The 18,911-nt window shown below is 38.2% G+C and overlaps 1 pseudogene; it reads right to left on the reverse strand.

Annotated features, from left to right (window-relative positions):
- LOC136226872 (cyclase-like protein 2) overlaps nucleotides 1–18,911 on the reverse strand; it is a 54,544-nt pseudogene that overhangs the window by 4,392 nt on the left and 31,241 nt on the right.

The following is an 18,911-nucleotide window of genomic DNA, read 5'->3' on the forward strand; positions in this document are numbered from 1 at the left end:
TCGTTGGAAATGAAGCCATCATAAATCAAGTTCGTCGAGGAAGAAAGAGAAAGACTAAAACTAGTAGGGGGCATGAAATCCGTCTTTCTGGTAGAAGGAAAGTCAGTGCAAATCTCAACAGAAATACCATCCTCCTTAAAGGAAGAGATAGTCCAAATGTTGAATGACAATATTGCTGCCTTCGCCTAGTGCCCAGTAAACGTGGTCAGGATATCCCCCGAGATAATGACCCATTATTTGAACATTGACCCAGAAGCCATGGTAGTCCAGTAGAAGAAGCGAAACCATGACCTTAAAAGGCAAAAGGTTATCCATGCAAAAGAAAAGAAGTTGCTAGATTGTGGGCACATCGAGAAGGTCTTCTACCCACCTTTTCTCGCACATATGGTTCTAATAAAAAAAAAAGGCAAATGAGAAGTAGAGGTTATACTTTGACTTTACAAATCTAAACAAAGTTTGCTCAAACGACTCATATCTACTTCCCTTTTATCAATATACTTATAGATTCTACGACGAGGTATGCCATCTATTCACTACTAGATGCCGCAGTAAGATACCACCAAATACCTATGAACTCACTTGATAAAGAAAGCACAAGCTTCATAACCAATGAAGGCACATACTGCTACAAGGTTATACCATTCAAGCTAAAGAACATTGGTGCTACTTATTAGAGACATCAACGTGATCTTCGAGGAAATGATCAGGGAGAAAATCAAAATCTATGTTAATGATATGATCGTGAAGAGCAAAAAGTCGAACAGCACAATGTAGATCTAGAGATGGTCTTCAAAACTGTAAAAGAGTACGACCTGAAGTAAGCAATGGGTGAAAGAAACTCACCAAACACTTTCTTCCTTTATATTGTTCAAGAAGCAAATGAAATGATGGGCATCATCATTACTAACAAGTAATGATGAGAGAGCATAAATAGCTCATGACACGCCCCCTCAAAGAATGCGAACTACAACACATGGCGAGCAGAGACAAATAGCCATCAGCTCGAAATACGCCCCAAAAAAGCACACTCTGATATAGGTGCAATTAAGAGCATACCAAGTGAGGGGAAAATAAATTTTCATGAGCTCACATAACCTCGTTATTAGTCCATCATTTCTCAAAAAAAAAAAAAAACCCCCAAATTATCAAGACAAATCCCCCTCTATCAATTTATAAGGAATCAACAAATACAACGCTCCTCGAAGCATATGCTTTCTCATCCTAAAGAATGATAAATTAGACCCGGTTAGGGGAACATTTGATAGTAGGAATATAAACTCATCCATATGAAACTTACGAAGCTCGGAGCATAGTGAAGCTACTGAATATGCTACAGGCTTAAAGTCTCCAAAGACCTCGTCAATGATCTACTCATTACAGCAATCACGCCTGATCCCGTAAATCACAGACCTAGTGGACTTAAGGGATATTGAGCCCTGATATACAGGCACACATTCACCTATCGATAGGTGACATGTACCACATCCCACTCCTAAGCTTATAATTGTCTTCTACAGCTCGATCGCAGTATAAATAGAGTAAGGTACTGCTCAAGATACATGACTTCATTCATTTATTAAGCTTACATTACAACTTTAATTTATTTTTGTGTTCATCCTCAATGCTTCCTTCAAATCTAAGTTAACCATCGAAGCAGGTTAGTTGGACTCCCCTCCTATCCTTATTTCTATCAAATTTCAGGTTTACAAGTGGACTTACAGGATTCAATCACATCACTAACAACAACATACAAACATAATTCTACCAACCACTAATAATCAAATAGCAAGTAGTAAATGGCAATCAACATGTGAACCCAACAAATAACATGTGAACTAAACAAGGAACTTAGTATTTTAAACCGAAATTCAAAATTGGACATTATCCTTACCAACAAGCTTAATGTCAGTATTCTCCACCAGCCATTTTACTCCATCAGCCTTAAATCCAACATAGCTATGATCGAATTCTTTCTTATACATAAGCTTTCTAGAAATTAATTCATATAAAGGATTTAGAGTATATATAAAAAGTTTTCTTAAAACAAATTAATGGAGTTAACAATTTTTAACACCATATTACAATTTATCTACTAAGTCGATTGATACAATACGATTGATAAAAATATCATTTTCTTTTACTTCTATCATATACAAATAATATAAAACATATAAATAGTATAAACAATTATGGTACGAGATAAATTATCACTCTCACAAATTAAAAATAATATTCTCATATTAAATAATAGTTGAATTAAAAATAATATTCTCATATTAAATAATATTGCAACTATTATCCAACGTCAAAATTAAGTTATAATTTGTTAAGAATTTACCTGTCGGTATTCAAAAGTTCTAAATAGAACACGATGTATTCCTTTTGAAATTTTCAACGACTTCGTCACTTCAGCTATAATCAACAATTAAAAATATTAGAACAAAATGTATTATATGTAATCTACATGGTTATAGTTTAGTGGGATAGAGGTGAGATCGGTTCGGTTTAATATGGTGATTTAAGAATCTCTAAAATTGTAGCCGATGAAAGTTAGTGCTATAATTACATTTGGCCCTAAAAAAATCAATTGTTTAATCTAATTTTAGACCATTTATTCAAGTATATATCTGGTTTAAGAATCTTCGAGATATGTACTTAGCCTTCATTGGAATTTAAAAAACTCTAGAATTATACTTAATGAAAGTCAATGATATTCAATTTGATCTTAAAAAAATTCAACAGTTTAATGCAATTGTTTCTAAAAATTTATTCATATATTTGGTCCAATCTAAAAATCTCAAGTTAAAAAATCTTCAAAATCCATGCTCAGATTTAATCTAGTTACCAACGTAGCATATTAACGATATGTTTGGTTGGAAGTAATAGTCGTAGAGAGATGGGAAGGAAGTTAGAAATTTGAGGCATATATACGGATGTTCCAAACACACCATATGTTCGTATTTCATCTAAAGTTGTAAAAAATGCCAACCGCTAACAGGAGCGTAGACAGGGGGCCTGGGCCCCTCCGGCCGCCGGAACCACCTTCATCTAAAGTTGTGGATCTATTATGTACTCCCCAAATCCAAATTTCTAATTTTTTTCGGCCTGCTAGGCCTCTCTAAATCCAAATTTCTAATTTTTTTTGGCTTGTTAGCCCTATATAAATCCAAATTTCTAATTATTTTTGGCATGCTAGGTCTTCCTAAAACCAAATTTCTAATTTTTTTTGGGTCTGTTGAGCCTCTTTAAATCCAAATTATTAATTTTTTTGGCCTGGTAGGCCCTCCGAAATCAAAATTTTTAATTTTTTTACCACTTTAGCCCTCCCTAAATCCAAATTTTTTTTACATGTTAGAATTATTAAACGAAATCTAGCTTAATTTTGAAAAATTTTACATTAATACTTAAAAATTGGTTATTGATCATTCAAATTATAACACACACACTTCCTAGGTGAGAACTCACCTTAGATGAGAACCACCCAAAACTACGTAGTTTTGGGTATGAAAATTTAAAAAAAACGCTGATGTCTAGGGGGATTGAACCTAGGACCCTGCATCTATACTCCACACTACTTAACACTAAGCCAATTATCTTTCTTGTGTACTATGTGTCGCGCTGCTTAATATATTATGACCCTTTTAGCTTCCATTGTTTAATATTTGATGAATGCACTTATTAATATCAATTAAATGTGCATAATAATAAATTATTAATAAAAAAAAGAAATATGCATAATAATGAATTATTAATAGAAAAAAATGCAAAAACATGCTCTAATTTCTTATTTATTTAATTCCTCTATATTTTTGTAATTTATATTTTAAAATGTTAAGGACGATGTTCTAAATATTGTTACATATATTCTAAACTTTATAATTTGTTTTCTCAAAATTAAGTATAATGTTTAAAAAAATAGTAAATATATGGACCATTTTTACATTTGTTCTATAATATAATTTATAACACTCATATTCTAAATAACATAATGTATGTTCTCAAAAACATAACGCATGTTGTTCCAAAAATTAAGTATAATGTTCTAAAAAATCAGTAGATATCTCGATCGGTTTTTCATTTGTTCTATAATATAATTTATAACTCATGTTCGAAAAAACATAACACGTGTTCTAAAAAACATAACGTATGTTCTAAAAAATATGTCGTACGTTCTAAACTTCATAGTTCGTGTTTTAAAAGTTAAAATATATGTTCTAACGTTTGTTTTAAAAAATATATAGTTTGTGTTCCAAAAATTAAGTATAATGTTCTAAAAAAATCAGTAGATATTTCGATCGTTTTTTCACTTGTTCTATAATATAATTTATAACTCATGTTCGAAAAAACATAACACGTGTTCTAAAAAACATAACGTATGTTCTAAAAAATATGTTGTACGTTCTAACTTCATAGTTCGTGTTTTAAAAGTTAAAATATATGTTATAACGTATGTTTTAAAAAATATATAGTTTGTGTTCTAAAAATTAAGTATAATGTTCTAAAAAATCAGTAGATATCTGGATCGTTTTTTCATTTAATCTATAATATAATTTATAACTCATGTTCGAAAAAACATAACACATGTTCTAAAAAACATAACGTATGTTCTAAAAAATATGTCGTACGTTCTAAACTTCATAGTTCGTGTTTTAAAAGTTAAAATATATGTCCTAACGTATGTTTTAAAAAATATATTTTCCTATGTAACATAAATTACAAAAATATAAAGGAATTAAATAAATAAGAAATTAGAGCATGTTCTTTGATTTTTTTTTTATTAATAATTCATTATTATGCACATTTCTCTTTTTTTCTATTAATAATTCATTATTATGCACATTTCCTTTTTTCTATTAATAATTCATTATTATGCATATTTAATCGATTATGTACATGAAGCTAAAAGGGAGATGGTATATTAATCAGCGCGCGAAATGATATACAAAATGAGCAATTGGCTCAGTGGTAAATAACATGGAGTGTGCGTGAACAGGTCTTAGGTTTGAACCCCCTAATAAGCAGCAACATTTTTTCTTAATTTTCCTACTCAAAACTACGTAGTTTTGGGTGGTTCTCACCTAAGGTGAGTTCTCACTTAGGGGAGGGTTCTCACTTGATCCCTCCCCTATATATATATATATATATATATATATATATATATATGCTTAATACATACCCAACCCCCTAAAGTTGTCCATTTTATTCATTTAACCCCTTCAACTTAAGGGACATCCTTTTAACCCCTTAAACTCTAAAAAAACGCTACTTTTAACCCCCTATCATCCGACGTGGCATTGACCTAGTCAACGTTTGTGTCTCAAACACAGGAGGCGCGTGGGAGGATTTAGTTCTTGCCTCCAACGGTAAAAAAAAATGCATGCAGCCCCCTAAAGTTGTCCATTTTGTTCATTTAACCCCCTCACCTCACGGAACAACCCTTTAACCCCTTAAACTCCAAAAAAATCCTAGTTCCAACTCAAGTACGGGCATTGGAGATAAAGAAGATTTAATTCAGCAAGTTTGATTCAGCAAAAAAAAAAAAAATTACGAACACGTGTAAAATTGGCTCCCCCAACCGAGTAATCCTGTATTCGCCACTGGCCGCTAATTGGACGGACAGAGTCCTCAAAAATTAATTGGATTTATATTTTTAAAATTTTTAATTTGTTAATTAATAAACTGTTATGTAAAATCAATTAAAATATGTATTATACTATTTAAAAATAATAATATAAAATTATTTAATATAGAAAAATATGTATATTTATAATATATAATTTTAAAAATGTGTAAAACATCAATATTTCAATAAAAATATATATTATTGAAACAACTCAAACGAATAAAATATAATGTGAAATAATATTCGCAAGCAATATAATTCAGTAAAAACCGAAGCATACCAGTGATGTTGGTGTTTCTTGGAACGTCAATTATCAATGCCGGACCTGTAAAAAAATATATAAATGAATAAGTGACTTTGATCCAACTGTGATGCAGATTAAAGATAGTAAAAATAAATAAATTAGGAGACAAAATAATCATAAATAGTATTTCTCAAAAAAAAAAAAATCATAAATAGCAGCTTTACATTATGGTATATAATTTCGTATTAAAAAAGTAAATTACGTAGGCTACCCAAATTAGGTTAAGCTTTAAAATAGATGATCCAACTCCAAATAGATGTCTTTAATTTTTAATGAATGGCAATTAACTAAATTAATAGCAAACACTAAAATAATTATGGATTTTTTTTATTTTTCCTAATATGTCATCTATTTACTTAATTCGAGTCAGCAAAAGTTTTCAAAAGCTTTTCTAAAGTTTTCAAAAGCTTATATAAAATTTGAGTCACGACAGGCTTTCAAAGATTTTCCAAAAATGACAAAGTAGTTTTTTCATACTGTTGGTCCAAAATAAAATAAATTTTATTTTTATGTATATAGAAAGCTTATATTTAATTTAGGATATAGTTTCTATTTTTGTTTAGAAAATAATGAAAAATACACTTATAAACTAACCGCCAACCGATGAGAAAGTCCGGCACTACGCAGGGCGTGTCTTCCAATACGCGGGGCGTAGATCAAGCAACCAGAGAAGGTCTGCTTCAGAGGCTCCAATACGCGGGACGTAACCTCAGGGACGCCACGCGTAAAACTTGGCAACAAGGCGTTTCGAGATCAGAAGCTCCAACACGCGGGGCGTCCATTCTCATACGCAGGACATACTTCCTTACGCGGGACGTAATACCAAGTACGCCACGCGTATGCACCATCAACAAAACGCGCCAACTCTAGAAGCTGCACTACGCGGGACGTAATCAACATTACGGGAGGCGTAACCAAGAATACGCGGGGCGTATCGTCTCTTCCGGCAGCAGTTGGAAGGAGTCAACAGCAGTTTGTGGAAGTTGAGGTAGTGGGATGATGTGGCATTGGTGGTTAGTGGTAGTTGGAGGAAGTTGAGGAAGTTAAGTTAGTTGGTTAGAGTTAGTTGGAGTTAGTTGAGTTAGTTGGTGAATAATTACCAAAATACCACTCAATAATTACCAAAATGCCACTCCAAAATACTATAAATAGACCCCCTCCCCTTCATTAAAAATCACACTCAACACACAACAAAACCCCTCTCTCAAGCTTCAATGCTTAATCCTTAGTTTTGCTCTTTAGTTCTTAAGTTCTTTCGTTCTTAGTTTTTCAAGTTCTTCCTTTCGTTCTTCATTTTTCGTAGCTTCAGTCCCTCTTTTAGCTTCCTTTAGCTTCAATTCAAGTTCCAAAAGCCTCTTTTCAACTTTCTCAACTCAAATTAGCGTTTCAAAGTCGTTACTCTGCTCAAGTTTTCAATTAGAATTTCCTTTCTAAAATAATTTTTCAGATTCGTCCATCCTTTTTCAAAGCCCAATTCTGTCCATTTAACGTTATTTTTTGCCTTCGATCCCTTCGACAAAGTTGTTCCTAACGTCCTGAATTTCGATCTAGCCTTTTGATTCACTCAATTCCGTGTTCAGAAACTCCGTTTACAAGCTTATCTTTGTACCCCAAATTCTTTTAGCTATTCTGCCCAGAATTTCCCAGATTCGACTAGTTGTTTTCAAAGCCATATTCCGTCCATTTAGAATCCGTTTTAGCCTTCGATCCCTCATAGAAAGTTGTTCCTAACCTCCCGAAGTTCAATTTACACTATTTACTTGTCCAATTCCGTATTCTTAAGCACTCCAACCAAGCTCCCCAAAGTCAAGGTTTAAATCTGCCCCATTTGCCTACCAACGTTTAGTCATTGCACAAAGCACATACCGTACGGGCCCGACCGGTTGCAGCTCTCCGAGGACCTCGCACCTACACCAAAATTCAACTTCAATCCGAGATAGCTATTGTGGCTCCGAGTTTGTTGTTGAATTTCAATTTATTTTATCGCATTTCAATTCTTTGTATTGATTTGTTTGTTCCAATTCAATTGATTACCTATATGTTTAATATAGAGATTTCTCAATTGTAATTTAATTCATTTCCAATTTCATGTTTCAAACATTTATTCATCAATAAAATACCAATTTTCACCAAATCTTGTGTCAATTTCGCATCTTTCAATTTCTTTATTTTTCACGTCTTCAATTTATTCGCATTAGCTTAAATAAAACAATTTATCTAGCAAAGTTTCTATAACGGCGCTAGAGACCCAAGAGGGACTTTTTCAATCCTTGCGTCCCTCGCCAATCGTTTGGTTTAGAATTCAAGTTTTGGCGCGCAAATCCATAAACTTAACCCACTTTAATAATTGAGAAATAATTTCTCTGGCACGCCCGCACCCTAACCACACGTGACAAGGTTGAAATTAGCATATTTCGAAAATATCGCTAACAATTTTTGGCACGCCTAGTGGGACCTTTATTTAAGCTTTGCCAAAAATTTCAATACCTTTTTGCATATAAACACGACTCATTTTTTTTTCTCGCCCCACTTTACCTTACCAAAATTTATTAGCTAACGCTAACAATTTTTGGCACGCCCAGTGGGACCTTTGTTTTTTTTTTAGCTTAGCCAAAATTTTTAAAAGCATGTTTCTTTTCGTACCACGTATATATTTTTATTCAATTCTTAAACCAATTGTTTTTCATACTATGTTATTATTCCATTAATAAGTATTCATTTATTTTCTTGTCCTTTCTTGTTTAAACTCGATCATTAACTTAATTTCATCATTTTCACCCATAAATACTTACGGAGAATGCCTCCAAGGAAGAACACCGGGAAGGATCCAATTCCATCCGATTCAGAAGAAAGTCAAAATCAGACCCGAGATCAGAACAATGAGCCCGGCATGCCTGAAGGCTTTGTAGCCGAGACCGTGAGCAATAGCGGAAGTGCAAGCCAACAACCACCTCAAGGCCCACCCATATTCGACATGACACCACTATTAGCGAGTATGGAGAAGCAAATCAACCAATTCGTACATGGATTTTCACAAACTATGAAAGAGAATCATGAGGTTATATGCAACGCAATGCAAGCTATCAATGAGACCCTGTTCAAAACTAGCAATGAGGCGGTAAACAATTCCAACAAGGTTCCGGCTCTCGAGGAGAGGATTGTCGATTTAACCGGAGAAATCGACAAAATCCTGAAAAAATATGCCGAGCTGTTCTCACAAAAGTCAACATCTCAAGGACCAGCGGACAATGGAAAGGGAACACCGATCTCAGGTGTCGGCGAAAGGTACATCCCTCCGCTAGTCCGAGAAGAGAGTCTCAGGTTCAATGAGCGCGGCGATAGGATTAACCCAGAACCCGTTCAGGTCCCACCACCACCTCAACAGCATTTTAGGTCTCATATCGGGCCTAGTAACCATGCCGAATACTATGAGGAAAACCATACTCGTAATATGGGGGGCAATGGGAGAGGAACCAGCTTTCACCCACAACGGACGATGCACACACGCATGGAGCCCGCCAATAACTTGGGAGAGGCCCAACGCATAAGAAACATCGTCCAAGAGATTTATGGGCCAGCCGTAAGGGAGGTGTACCGACCCGAGTTCCAGAAACCGTATCCACGGCAGTACGATCAACTATATCCCTTACCTCACAACTTTAGAGTCCCTGATTTCACCTTGTTTTCAAGAGAGGAAGGGCAATCCACCATAGAGCATGTGGCACGCTTCACCTTTCAATGCAGTGGTTTGAGCATGGCTATGAACTTCGACATGTTGCGCTTACGCTTATTTCCAGGATCATTAACAGGACCAGCGTTCTCTTGGTACACCACTTTGCCATCCGGGTCCATTCATGGATGGGAACAAATGGAAAGGCTTTTCCATAACCAATTCTATCGAACGGAGCCCGAGGTCTGTGTGGCAGAACTTTCCCATGTAGTGCAGCGACATGGGGAACCGGTCGAAAATTTCATTAATAGATTTAAGAAGATGCGACATCGATGTCGAATCAACATTCCCGAAGCCGAATTTGTAAAAATTGCTCAACGAGGCTTGAAATTCGAAAACCGAAAGAAATTCCAAGGGATCGACTTCCATGATTATTATGAGTTGGTAGCTAAAGTATCTGAGTACGAAGAGTTGATGAAGGAGGATCATTGGCGAAAAAAAACTATGGGGAGCTATCAAGAAAATATGCAAACACATGAGATAGCTATTGCCGATTTAGCAAACACCGGATCTCGGATGTGCCCCAGTTTGTTAAAGAACCCTAAGACACCAGACGTAGTCAAAAGGAGTCCAACCGCTCAGTACACTTTCGACGTCTCAAAGACGGAAGAAATCTTCGATTATTTGTTGAAGGAAAAGTTCATCACACTACCACCTAGACATGTGATTCCAGCTAAAGAAGAAATACGTGGACAAGACTATTGCAAGTATCACGACAACTGGAGCCATAATACTCAAACTTGTTTTAGTTTTAGAAATGCCGTGCAGGATAGGATAAACCGCGGGATACTCCAATTCCCGGAAAAGAAGGAAAGCATGTTGATCGATGATGATCCATTCCCAGTGGCCAACATGATCAATGCCACTTCACTAGTATGGGGGGCAAGGGAAAAGAGTGTTCCAACCCAAGGACCCGACGAGTTTGGGTACTGTAGACACCGAGTCGGAGGACCTGTGACGAAAACCTGAAAACAAGACGGTTGAAGCGATTGATTCCGAAAGTTTCAAAAATAATAAAATAAATAAGTTACAGTCGGTCGCTGTTGTCGATCGGATAGCTCGCGAATGCTTAACGGCACGGTGCGAGTGCTTAGCAGCGTCCGGCAAAGCACGCGCTCGACGTCTGTCGGACGCACGCACCCAATCATGAATAGTACGCACTCGGCGTCCGAGCAAGGCACGAGCTCGACGTCTGTCGGACGCACGCACCCAATCATGAATAGTACGCACTCGGCGTCCGAGCAAGGCACGAGCTTGACGGCACGGGACGCGCGCTCGTCGGTCACGGGACGTGTGCAACCGGCAGCGCGGAACACGCGTTCGGCGGTCACGACGCGTGAACGCCCGATGATGCGGAACGCGAGTTCGACGGCCGCGGGGCGTGCACGCCCGACGGCGCGAGACGCGCCCCGACGGACGTTGAGCGAGTGCCCAATCGCGTTGGGCGGAAGCCCAAAGGTAGGGGGGGCGCGAGCGCCCAACCGCGCGTTGGGCGCTCGCCCAACGCTACTGGGCGATCGCCCAACAATTGTTGGGCGGCCGCCCAACTATTGTTGGGCGGCCGCCCAACAATGTTGGGCGGTAGCCCAACGTGATGTTGGGCGGCCGCCCAACAAGCCTTGGGCGGCCGCCCAACGACTTTGGACGACGCCCAATTTTGCTCGGGTGTCGCCCAAAGTTTCCGGGACCCGTTTCCCTATATAAGGGGCACGGATCCCAATGCAAAGGAGAGGAAAATTTTGGGAGCTTTCTCACTCTAAACATTTTTAGAGAGAGAAAGTCAATTTTTTAGAGAAAATATTTTTTTTCCCAAAAAAATCCAAATTTTCCAAACTTAAATTTTTACTAAAAAAACACAAAAAAAACGGAAAATCACGACTCGTGGAATCAATCGGCTTCAACTGTCAGATACCGAATCTAAGGTATTATCCGAGGACTAGACTCTTTTATTTATTTTCTTCTTCTATTTATTTTTTTATGTTATAGTTTCTTTATTTGATTAGTTATTTATTTTATCACGTTTTATTTAATTAGCGTATTTATTTAATTTTCGTTTCGTGTTGAATAAAATTCGGTTTTGTTTTAAAATAGAAAACCTCGTTTTGATATCCCAATACGAACCGTGATCCGATAAAAAGGTAGTTCGGGTATCGAAAAACGTTGAAATTATAAGTTTCTAATTTAAAAGAAATTTTCAAATAATGTTTTAAAATAAAAACATCGTTTTAGGAACTTCCGTTATTGACTATGATCCATTTTTGGTAGTTCGGAAATCCAAAACGATTGAATTAGATTTAATTTAAAGCTTCTGAATAAATCTGGAAACAATTAGAGTGCTGCTGTAATTTGCCATTTCTGTCACTAATTGCTGTTTACCTACGGATTTTCCGTCGGTAAATCTGCCAAAACGCAAAAAATGCCATTTCAGTCCCTTTTTCTCAACTTCTAAGCTTTTAATCCTTAATATATATATGTATAGTTATGTAATATATGTGTTTCAAACTATTTTAGATGTTTAGTGTATATAATTATTTAGGATGTTTGTATATCATTCGTTATTTAATTTTTAAAACATAAGTATATGTATATATTTGTTCTTTTATTCATTTGAGTTATATTAGATCCTATTTTGAAGATTATTTACTTGGGCATTTTGGGAAATAATCAATAGATATTAGTATATGCTATTTTTTTGATATTTAAAACTATAATAGTTATGTATATATGTAGTTTTGGGATATTTGGGTTATTTTATTGGTTATTGAATGAAATTATTTTGGGTAAATGTTATGTTCTTATTTATGAAATTTATTTACTATTTTCACATCTTTAAAGTATAAATGTATTTTATCTAATATTTTCATATATGTATTATATAGTTTCCTTTTATTAACTTTTATTTTCATATTCTCTTTTTGATTTAAATGTATATATATATGCTAGAATTACTTTCTTTATTCTTTTGGATCATTCATGGGTCCATGTTTCAAATGGGCTTTATTTGATTATGAATCTTGCTTTAAATGGGTTTATTATTGTAATTATAATAGGTAGAGAGAGTCCATTAAATAAAAGGGGAAAATAAATCAAAAGAAAGAGAGTTTTCAATTTGATTATTTAAACTAATGAATTTTTAGAGGTTCCTAATGTAAATACATGGAGTTGTTTTTTTGTTAATATTTCAAATCGTTTCCAAAACACCACGTTTTAAATCCTTAATCCGTTCCAAAGGCGGATTAAGTGAACATGGTAATTAAAATCGCTTTCCTTGTGAATAATAGAGTTTTTGAATCATTTTCTTAAAGGATTTGTACAAAATAAAGTTGACTTGTATGTTTAACCACGTTTTCTTAACTAAAGGTTTTTGTCTCAAACATTTCCAAAGCACTTGAGTCGTTCCAACGGCGACTCGAGTAAACTTCACTAATCGTGGTTTTAAAACGCACCTAAATCGTTCCAACGGTGATTAAGGTGCGAACCATGTAAATAAACTCGTTTTGGGGAAATAAGTTAGTGTAGAATAAACACACGGCATGACATTTAAATAAAGTTGTAAATAAATCACTTCTTTCTTCCCCCTTCTCTGTGTATGTATAATCTAAAAAGGGTGATTCTTTACTAATATGGCTTTCCAATAATATATGCTCAAAACGGTTTCTGAAAAAGAAAGAAAAGGTTTCAAATGAATTTTAAACTTAAAGAAGTATACGATTAGTCCGTTATCGCCTAACATGCTGAGTAGGAGGCCGGTGGTTCATAACCGGGCGATGTCGGGGTGCCTAGTAGCCTTTCTTCGAAAAGGAGCTAGCCTTCTCGGCTCGTAGCTAAGTTTCCCGAACCCACACCGGTCTCCCGCAAGGGATCGGTGTTCATTTTCCCATTCGTGGGTGGCGACTCTTCCATATCTCCGAGCTCCGGTCCTGCCGAGCAGCTTGATTCCACGATTGGTTGCTTTCGGCGCCAATCACCGCTTACGTCGCCATGAGGTTGTCCACCCCCCGGTCCACCCAGGAGATTAGGTCGCGGCACCTCGTCTAACAAGTGGCGACTCTGCTGGGGAAGCGAGAAATTTGATTCTGGAAGGCGTGTATTAAGCCCTTAATGGGGACGGATCGTATTACTTCTTTTCGTATGCATTCATGTGCATTATTGCAAACCTTTTGGGTAATTTCCGCGAAACCTCTAGCGAGAGTCCATTCGTCGCTCGAAAGAGGCTAGTGTAAGTTCCCCCTTACAGTAAGGCGCCAAAGGGTCCCCATCCATTCGTTAGGGGCGAATTTGTGTGGTCCTGTGAGGTCCCGCGCTCAGCCGTGTCAGCATATAGTAGCCTTAGAAGTTTCCATAGGATTACCCGTTACTATTTTTGATGTGATAAATGAATCAGTTCGTATTTTCAAACCGCCATGATACGTGTCTAATCCTAAAGTATGTAAAGAAAATGAGACGATGCGTTAATATATACTCGTGAATCGACATACTAATTATCCTAAAACACCGAAACGATTTGAACTAAAGACGACTTAGTCATCTCATATGAATGAACATGTGCGGCCCGCCTTGTCCATTTCGGTGTCCCGACGAAGGCACATGTTCAGGAAATGCGTTATGACGTAAGCACGTATTAGTATGAATTGGTTTGGTGTTAAGGATAGTTATATCTCGATTCAAAAGACTATATTAACAGTAGCCGTTATTCATATTCTTTAAATAAATTAGGATAGAATGAGATCATAACGAAACGAAAATAAAGAACATTTCTGTTTCGAACGACCCTGGTATAACGTGAAAAGTTTCGCATAAGTAGCCCGTCCCTTCCGAATAAAAGACGAGCTTTTACGTTATGCCTCGTGTCGTTCTTAAGAGAAATGGATGTGTCCGCAAAGGTGACTAAGAAAATAAAAGAAAAGAAAAATGAACTAAACGACCAAAATCATTCCGAGTCTACGATATATACCAATCCCGAGGGTAGTTAAAGAAAATAAACCAATATCGTTGAATACGTGCCTCGAACGAGTGTATACCCCGTTTAAAATCTCGAAGCCGAATCAAACCAAACCGCATAATCGCGCCATATGGACGAGACTGCGGGTTTTGACTAATGACTCGATCATTTCGACCGTTACCAAAACTGCAAGAAATATGGCCCGATGTACATGTTTGCTTAATTCGCGCCCAAATGAAAAAGAACGGTGATATCCTCGAACAAACACGTGATTCGACGAAATGTTGATTTTCTATAACCACGCTAAGATGATATATCCCGTAAATTGGAAAGAATAAAGATTTGTTGCTAGCCGAAAGATTACCGTGCGCTCAAATAAGACTCGCCGTCTTTTCACGTAGCTAAAATGAGCAAACGGATCCTCGACGCTAAAAACAAACACGTTACGCGATGAATCCGTTCCCTAAATTCAAAAGTGATTCCATCACTAAATAAACGCGTGGTTACGTCTCTCGATAGATTCAAAAGATCCCGTTGTAAATCTAAAAATCGAGACACGAATCCACGTGAATAAAAGGGAACGAGTCATGGACGATAACGAACGATTGGACTAGAAGAATAACTCGAACCACGTCTAAAAAACTGAGATGCGCTCAAAGGGAGTCAAAACCCGAACTAATGCGTCTCGCGAAAGGACAAAAGACGAGTTATTCCGAAAGAACAATCCAACTTGGTCGATTTCTTAGTCACTGAACGTGGTACATCAAAACGAATTGTATTGTCTGATGAGTGATTTATTTTTCCGCAATAATCGACGGTATCACGCGTCCTCTGGACCATGATGTGAGCCCATGCCAAAATCCTAGGAAAGAGACTTGGACCAGCGAGTGTGTGGAGGAATAAGGATGGAAGAGAGATGATGTGATGATTGTGATTATTATCTAACGTTTTCTTATTGCAATCTAATTACGCGTTATGTACGATTTTCGCTAACTAGTTTGTTCGTATGGATTTCTATCTGTTTGTACATCAATCGAGTCAGATTTAAGTCATAATGCATCCTATGCTTAACAAATCATTGCAGTCGTACCATATAGAGTGTTGCATGCTGACCAAATTGTGTGCAGCTATATTAGGTTTCATAGACTTAGGACATATTTATTAGGAATGTGAGAAAGAGTCGACCCCAACGTCGCGTATCATTCTGGAGGCATACTAGTTATGTCGTGACGTATCCTATACGTCTTTGCCTTGTCATACCTAGGTGCTGGGATGCATCCTATGCGTCCTTGGCACGTCCTGTGCATCTTCACCGTGTCGTTTGTATGCTAGCTAGGAGGCATGTCCATTATGTTGTGACGTATCCCATCCGTCTTTGCCTTAGCATACTATATGTATGGTAGCTTACCTCGTACATTTCTCTCGTATCCCAGGAACTAGTCAGAAGGTACAACCCTTATGTCATGGCGTATCCCATACGCCTTTGTTTTGGCATACCCCGTATGTCACGACACCTCCAATATGTCCTTACCCTGTCAAGAGGCGTACCATTCTCTGGTGGCGTGCCCGCTATATCCTTGCTGCGTCGTGTCATCACGTGTCCACCCGTCATGAGTCCCACCTGTCATGGGGTGATGTATTCCTTGCATCTTTACTTTGTCATACTCCATGAGACGTAATGCACCCCATGCATCTTCCATTAATCATTCAGACACCGATCAAGAGGCGTACCTGTTATGTCGTGACATATCCCATATGTCTTTTCCGTATTGTGCCTCGTATATTATGACCCATTCCTTGTGTCTCTACCATGTCATTACACACCGGTCAGAAGGTGTACTATATGTGTCATAATGCATCCTGTACATCTTCGCCTCATTCCTTGCGCCAAGCGAGGGGCATGAGTTGCATGCCCCATATGTCAGGGCATGTTAGGTGCTTGTTCACCATGCTATGTACGTTAGATGAAAGGCATACCATTTGGACCGTGACGTATCCCATACATCCTTACCTCGTCCCATCTTCCATATCGTGAAGTGTCCCAGGCGTCTCCATCACGTCAGCTATAGACCAGTCAAGACATGTACTCGATGCACCGCCGTGCATCACGTACGTCTGGGTATTGCCAAGGTCGTACATCGCGATAGGTCGCACATGCGTCTTCCATATCAGATACGCTAGTCTAGAGCCATACCCCGTATATCATGATTTGAGTTCTCGCCTTGCGAGGTGCCTGACAGAAGATGTACCCCATACATCACAATGTATCTCGCGTCTTTACCATGTCTCGCATGCCCGTCAAAAGGTCTACCCCGCATGTTGTGATGTGTCTCATATATTAGTCCGGAGGAGCACCTTTAGACCTTGAGGTATTCCCAACGTCTTTGTCATGTTATACTTTGTGTGGGATATGTCGCGCACATCTTTATCGTCCTCTTTATACCATTAGGGGGTATGCCATGTGCATCGTGGCATATCACATGCATCTTTTCCACCGTGTTTAAGTTATCCGGAGACATGTCCCATGTGTCACGACGAACTCCGCCTCCCTCTATCATGGTTAGGAATACTGTTCGTTAGATATGCATCCTTGCTAGATCCAAACTGCTTGGTGGTCGTACCTCGTTTGTCATAACATTCGCATCATGGGGCAAATTCTGTTCACTTTTCGCATGGTCGACTCGAGATGTACTATGTGTGTTGCCACATCGCCGATAACTTATCGATAGTTCAAAAAAAGAAACATTGTCATGGCATCGGTTCCTCCCGAGACTCAAATTAACCATTCGTCACATGTCTCATACACGTCCTACTTATGTCTCAAGACATACCATGTATGTCGCTACGCCTTAGCCAACACATCTCAAGATTATGACTGGTACCTTGATCTCAAATAGAACCATAATCTCACGGGTCGTCATCACCTCCCTTTCGTATCTCAAGACATACCCACGGATGTCGCCACACTATACACAATGACTAAGTGATTCCAAATTACGTTGTTGTATTATCCATGCCCCTCACCTCGTAGGTTGCCATCATGACCTTCGCACGCTAAGACATGCCACGTGTGTCGGTGCGCCGTGCACCTATACTCCAAAGTTACGTGGTTGTAAGATCGAAACCTTAGGGTCGGGTGAACTGTTTCACACGAATCTCGTTTACCTATCGTCATTCGCATCTGGGGGGTAGTCCATACGTAGCACCTCCGTATTTCAAAAATATGGGCAATACCCTGAGCTTCGAAACGAAACCTTGACTGGTATGTTGTCCACGCTTCCCATTTGTACCTTTAGGTGCGCCATGTGGGTCATCATAATTACACCATCCCACTGTCCGGACCCCAGGTTCGCATTGACCCTCTGACGCACGCTTCACACAAAGTCATGGTGTCACATCCGCGTTTTAACTGGCACCTTATATGTCACCTCGTCACATCTAATAAATCCATTGCACTAACCTCTTAGCTAGTAGGTCATCCTCATGCCCCATTGGTACTCTCGGTCGTACCTTGTATATCGACACGTCATTGTACTAAAGTAACCGCGCATCCTTGGCCTTCTTGAGACACGCTGTCGCATCTTCAAAAATGGGCAAATCGATATGAGACATACCAGGTGTATCATCATATATCATAACACGTCAGTATTCCAAACATGTGACACTAGTCCTTCGAACACGTATCAGCTTTCGGTGCATATCCCGTATGTCACCGCTTGTGCCTTAGTCATACATTGGGCCTTGTCAAAATGTGCCCCACATGTCGCCTTATCATTGACAATATTTGTAGCCCACGAATATGTCATTAGGCTATCCAATTCTGGACCGACCTTTGACGCGTGTTCTGTATGTCATCCCTCGCACCTTACTCACATATCAAAGACTGTGTCGTTTATACCATCCAGTCAGGGTTAAGCTTGTGGCACACACCCATATACGCGGTTCGGTACGTCCTGTTCGCATGTCAAATGTCGAGTCACTCATGTCATTGAGTTCTAGTCGAATCTGGGGCAAGTTCATATATGTCATCACGTGCATCTTGCTTACACCCCCAATGTCGAGTCATTTGTATCGATAAGTTCAAGTTGAACTTTTGGCCCGTACCTGTCATATAGAGTGATTCATGTCATCAAGTCCAAGTCACACCCTTAGGCACGTACCCTATGGGCCGTCTCGAGCATCCCGCTCATACCTTGACACACTGAGTCGTTCATGTCGTGAGGTTCCTGTCAAACTCTTGACGTACGCCCTGTAAATTGTCACTCATATCTTGAGTACGCCTCAAACAGCAGTTTGTTTATGTTGTCAAATC

This window comes from Euphorbia lathyris, chromosome 4 (genome assembly GCF_963576675.1).
Source record: "Euphorbia lathyris chromosome 4, ddEupLath1.1, whole genome shotgun sequence".
In the NCBI taxonomy this organism is placed as follows: Eukaryota; Viridiplantae; Streptophyta; class Magnoliopsida; order Malpighiales; family Euphorbiaceae; genus Euphorbia; species Euphorbia lathyris.